Consider the following 6310-nt stretch of genomic DNA (forward strand, 5'->3'; position numbering starts at 1 on the left):
TGCGTCTAGACTGGCAAGATTTTGCACAAAAGCAGCCGCTTTTGCACAAAAACTTGCCAGCTGTCTACACTGGCCACTTGAATTTGCACAAGAGCACTGACTTTGTAATGTACAAAATCAGTGCTTCTTGCGCAAATTCTTTCATGCTCCCGCTCGGGAAAAAGCCCTCTTGTGCAAGAATACTTGTGCAAGAGGGCCAGTGTAGACAGGGAAGGACTGTTTTGCGCAAAAAAGCCCTGATGGCGAAAAATGGCCACTGGAGCTTTCTTGTGCAAAATCGCGTCTAGACTGGCCACGGATGCTTTTGCGCAAAAGCACTTTTTGCGCAAAAGCATCACGCCAATCTAGACGCGCTTTTGCGGAAATACTTTTAACAGAAAAACTTTTCTGTTAAAAGTATTTCCACAAAATCATGCCTGTCTAGACGCAGCCATCTTGTTTTGTACTAATCCATGCTGACTGTTACTTTTCTTATCTTCTGAGTGTTTACAAATTGATTGCTTAATCATTTGGTCTTCAATGCCAGCTGGTTTCTGCGACAGAGCAGCTGAGAGGGAAATACCTGACAAAGTTCTGCCGCCCACAAGAGCTTATTAGATGCAGGACAAGCTGATCTCCGTGGAGCAGGGCTTGAAGGTAAACCCACACCCAGGGTCCAACCCTGTGGGATCATTGTATGCAAACCACAGCTGCATAAGAAAATTCAGAGAGTGCACATCCTCACAATCAGAAGATTCTCACAGCAGAAAACCCAGTAAGGTTGGAGTAAATCTCTCAAGCCTTCCCCCTGGCATTGGTTTGTATACGATGACCGAGTACACCTGGACCCTGGGTCATGGTTTACCTTCAAGCCTCACAATCTCTCTTAGGGCTAAATCATAGAATCATAGAATCATAGAACTGGAAGAGACCTCAGAAGGTCATCAAGTCCAGCCCCCTGCTCTAGGCAGGACCAATTCCAACTAAATCAACCCGGCCAGGGCTTTGTCAAGCAGAGACTTAAACACCTCTAGGGATGGAGACTCCACTACTTCCCTAGGTAACCCATTCCAGTGCTTCATAAATGCTGAATAAGAAGATCCTAAATGGTTAATATGCTGAGAGGCTGCCCTGAGGATGCTACCGAAGGAGAGCGCATGTCTTGCAGATGCAAAGCACTAGGTAAGTCCTGACAGCACATATTAGAGCTGTTTTTTCCACAGAAACTTTCATTACAACAAAAAGGCCATTTACATCATAATTTTCAATGGAAAATTCCTTGTTTTCATAAAAAAAGGAATATTTTCAGCATACAGACATAAATATTATTTTTTCTGGCTGTTCCACTTTCCAATGAAACATCAACAAATATTGACGAAAGCTGGTGCTTGCTGAAATACTTTTTTTTGGGTGGGGGGAGGGGATTTGAAAAACGAGATTTTTCCAGAGTTGAAAAGTTGTGATCAGATTATATCCAGCCAGCCCTTATTACTTCTGTGGCAGCTCCCATGAGGCAAAGAGGAAAAGGAAGGACCTCATTTCATTCAGTGATGCCCCAGTGGCCAAAGGGGCAGTGTTGGTGGGCTCTTATGGGAAGCCCCAAATGTTCTGAGCCAAAAGGACTGAAGAAAAATATCCAAAGGGGAAGAGAAGTTTGGAGTCCCAAGGGGGCGGGGAAAAGCAGGGCAGCAAAAACAGGAGGAGCTAAGTGTAACAGACAGGGCAGGATTCAAAGTCTGACGTTGATAAGATGTGTGAGTCTGTGGGAATTTCCTGATGAGTTCTGGAGTTACCCACAGCTGAAAGGAGGACAGCGACCACAGCGGGAACAGAGTAAGTTCCTCAGAGCAAACTTTCTTAGGGAGACTATTAAAATTGGTGGTTTGGGGTCATATTGGGAGAGGCTGCGGGGACACCCCAATATTTTATAGGACCGGTGTTTCCTGTAAGCTGAGCACTTGTGTGGCTGCTCAGGAAAGATTCATATGCTGCCCTGCTAATTAGCAGAGCATCACTGGTAGGTTTTGTTTCTACTGGTGGTGCACATTCACACATGCCTCAGTGCATATAACAAAATTTATTCTGCACACAGATGGGGACTATTAGAGGTAACATTTTACAAGACCCTTGTAGTTGCTGCCTTTTGATCTGAGGGGAAATAAGGTCAACATGTAAAGAGCAGCAGATCTCATTATCTGGTAAGTGGGGGAGAGAGGAGAAGAAAGTGGTGGCTCAAAGCCATTGGCTCCTGTGAGACCAAGTGGCACCCCTCAGACCTCTAGCAAACGTTTGTGCAATGGGAAGGAGCAGTGACACAGCTTGCTTGCATTGATCCAAGCTTCTCATGAGTTAGCTGCTCTCCACTTCGTGGCACTAGCCAGTGGGTAAAAGGGGAAGGGTTCAGAGTTTGGAATGGCGTTGACATGGTCTGTGACGTCAAAGAACAGTTGGATCTGGGGGAGCATTTACTGCTTCTAAAGGGTGATGCCTCCTGTTTTAGGAATATAGGCACCCGTAGTGGCCTGTGCCACCATCCCACTCCTACAGCACCTCCAAGCAAAGGAAAAAAGTACCCTGGCCCGAACAGTGACAGGGAAACTGAAGAGGGACAAAAGGTTGCTCAGATTGAAAACAGAATCTCTGGAAAGGACAAGACAGTCCTGACTGTTCCCAAGGTCTTTTCTCCCCCTTTACCACCCACCTACCTTTGAACTGTATTTTGACAGAAAGTTTTCAGGGCCTGAAGGGATCCTTATCATCTGGTCTGACTCCTCTGTAACAGAAGCTATAACGGTCCCGCCCACTCCCATGGATTTCAGCATCAAGCTGTTAAATTCCTGCTCAGGCTAAATTGAATGTATGTAGCTCTAGGATGCAGTTTCTACATCTTGTATGCCATGGTCTGCTAAATGAAAGTCTCCCCATCGATTGTGACCACAACCTGCCTTCCAGTGCTTATTAAAAAAATATCTAGAGCAGGGGTGGGAAATAATATGGTGGTGGTTCATCAGGTTTAGACCCAGCAGGCTGCTGCCGCTATTTACCACCGCCTCCAAATGATGGGAGATGTAATCCAGACAAGGACCTCTCAGCTTGCACAGGGCAATGGGGATATGTGGCAAATGAACTACAAATCCCATGAGGCACTACAGCAACATAGCTGAATGGCAATATTTCTGGTTGAGCGCTTTCCGTTTTTTGATGAAAACTTGGAAAGTTCTGTGAAAAGGAGACCCGTCCCATGCCTACAAATAGCCACTTAATGGAACTTGCTGGAATATGTTTAGCCATCTCTTTTGTAAATACTTTCAGGTCTGATCCCATGCCTTTCAAATTAATGGGGAAGTTTCCTTCATTTCAGTGGGACCAACACACAGTCTTTGGACCAAAGAACCTGAGTTAATTTCATCCTCCATCAGCCTTAAGATAATCAGTTTCTCAACTCTGGAAAATTCAATTCCAAAATGTGATAGACCCAGAAAGTTAAAAGCACCTGGAAAAGGAGAGGCGGAATGGAGACCTGAGAGCTTCTTGGTTGAGATTTTAAAAGCTAACGAGATGTTGAAATTAAGGGGAGTCGTGTGGCTGAATCTTTCAGTCAGCTTTGGAATTCACAGCCCTTAGCTCTAGGTGTTGCTTGTGCTCCCATTATAGCTCCATGAGAAGGACAAGATCATGGCAGAAACAAAAGGAAAAACTATGCAGCACTTTAAAGACTAACAAGATGGTTTAATAGGTGATGAGCTTTCGTGGGCCAGACCCACTTCCTCAGATCATACTCTGGAAGAGAATCGGCATGACCATATATACCAAAGAAATACAATGAAAAAAGTGAACACATTATTAAACTGACAAATCAGATTTAGAACAGAAGGTGGGGTGAGGGAGAGGGAGCGATGGAATAGTTATCTATGAGTCAATGAATGGCTAATTAGGGGTGATAAGTGGGGAAGCTATCTTTGTAATGAGTAAGGCAATTAGTGTCTTTCTTAAGGCCCATTCATAAAGTGTCAAATTTAACCATGAATTAAAGTTTTGAAGTTTCTCTTTGTAGTCTGGTGTTAAAGTCTCTTTGAAGTAAGATACATGTAGTAAGGGCATTAAGACTATGTCCAGGTAGGCTGAAATGAAAACCAACTGGTTTTTCCTTGTGAAGATGTCTGATTTGTGGGCATTAATTCTTTGACAAAGTGTCTGAGAAGTCTGTCCAATATACATAGCAGAAGGACAACGTTGGCACATAATGGCATAAATTATATTTCTGGATGAACAGGAATATGGGTTCTTGATCATGTAACTGACATGGTTAGGTCCAGTGATGGTGTCATCAGAGTAAATATGTGGACAAAGTTGGCAATGGGGTTTGCTGCAAGGGAAAGTTCCAGGGTTGGTATTAATGTGATATGTCCTGTGGTTGTTGGTAAGAATCATCCTGAGGTTAGGTGATTGTCTATAGGAGACTATGGGTCTGTCTCCCAGAGCCTCTCGGAGTGTGGTATCCTGTTCCAGTATAGGTTGTAGGTTATTGATAATGCGTTGGGTTTAAGTTGGCAGGGACTCGAAAGGGGTTGAGCTACAGGTAACAGGCTTTACACTGACAACCCCAGCCTAGATTTTTGCTTTCTGTGAATATGGATGGATTATGGATATAAGCTCTCCCCCTGGCTTTGCTCGTTGCCTCTGTATCAGATACAGCAAAGGGGATTCCGACTCAGCATGGCCAATGGGCAAATTTGGGGACCAGTGTTGTAACACAAGGTTTAATCTGGGCCAATCACTCTTTTCTGCAGCATCTTCGCCATCATGGCAACACCAGGAAGCATGGCCAATGAGGCACTTGTGTTCATGCCCCCAAATAGCACTGGCATCACCCAACAAGCCCAGGGGGCCTCTGGGGCCATTTCCCAGACTCCTCAGGTGATGCAATACGAGCCTCAGCAGTTCAGAGTCATGGACCCTTGGAACCAGCCGCTTGGGTCAATGTATCCCGAGAGTGCAGGTGAACAGGTCGCACAGCTGAGGAAAGCAGGGATGATGGAGATATTCCTCAAAGCACAGCCCAAGACCATGGGGGTAAGTGTTGTTTTGCTCTCAGTGCATTAGGATGAGTCATTTTAATACCTAAGGCCCTACACAGGTGGGTGAATGACAGAGCACGAGCAAACTCCAGACACCACCTTTTCCTTTTATATTTTAACAAACAGCTTTATGGAAGCCGAGAAGCTGGTACCCCCAGGCCTCGTTGCTTTGTGGGGGGCGGTCAATCTTCTTAGATGCCCAAACAGAGAAATAAGGATTCATCAAGAAATAAAAAAAACAAGCGAGAAAAGATTATAAATCAGCTATTTCTGTAACCAATGGAATGAAACAGCCCCATCTTGGGAAGCAGGGTACAGCTATCTCACTGGTGTAAAATAGTGTCATTGCATTGTGCTAATTCACTCTGGCCGAGGATCTGGTCTGAGAAGGAGCAGTCCAAACTTCAGGTCCCTCTTCTAGTTACAGCAATGCAGAGCTGATTCCATTCAGTCTTGCACTGCCAGTGAAATCAACCAACGTGCAAATTCTATCCATCAGCCAACTGGGATAAGACAATGACTGAGTTATGTTAACTTCCTAACTGTCAGGGTAGTTAAGCACTGGAATAATTTGCCTAGTCATGTTGTGGAATCTCCATCCCTGGAGATATTTAAGAGCAGGTTAGACACTCATTTACCAAAGAGTGATGTAAATGGTGCTTTGTCCTGCCTTGAGGGCAGGGGTCTGGACCTGATGACCTCTCGAGGTCCTTCCACTTCTATGATTCTATGTAAATAAATAAGCAAATGAGTTAGTACATTTGCAGTCCAGAAAGGACCGCTGACTTCCTGTATATCACAGGCCAGATCATTCTCCTGCTGAGGCAACCATTTGGGCAGAGGTCGACATTTTTTTCAATGGCAACTGTTGCCCCCCAAAATCAAAGATTCCCTGAGGAAAAATCAAAACAAAATATTTTGGTTTGGGATTGGGTTTTCCCAAATCAAACTACCTCAGTTTGTCAACCTCAACTGCAATGTTTCCTCTCAGGTCAGTGTGACATTAAAATGCATCCACCTGAGCTCTATGAGGCCTCATGGAACCTAAAGTGATTCTTCCCAATAGCACTGGCTTCTATTCCAAACGACTTCTTTCCAAATGCACCATGTTCTCTTTTACTGCCCCCTCCCCCCATGGCAGGTCATGAGAGTGCCATGATTTCGCATGTGAGATAGAGTCCAAGTGGGACACCTAGCCCACAGAAGAGAAGACACCCCAACTGCAACTCCGTAAGACAGCAGTTTGACAGACA

The sequence above is a fragment of the Pelodiscus sinensis genome, chromosome 5 (genome assembly GCF_052426305.1).
Source record: "Pelodiscus sinensis isolate ZL-2025 chromosome 5, ASM5242630v1, whole genome shotgun sequence".
NCBI lineage: Eukaryota > Metazoa > Chordata > Testudines > Trionychidae > Pelodiscus > Pelodiscus sinensis.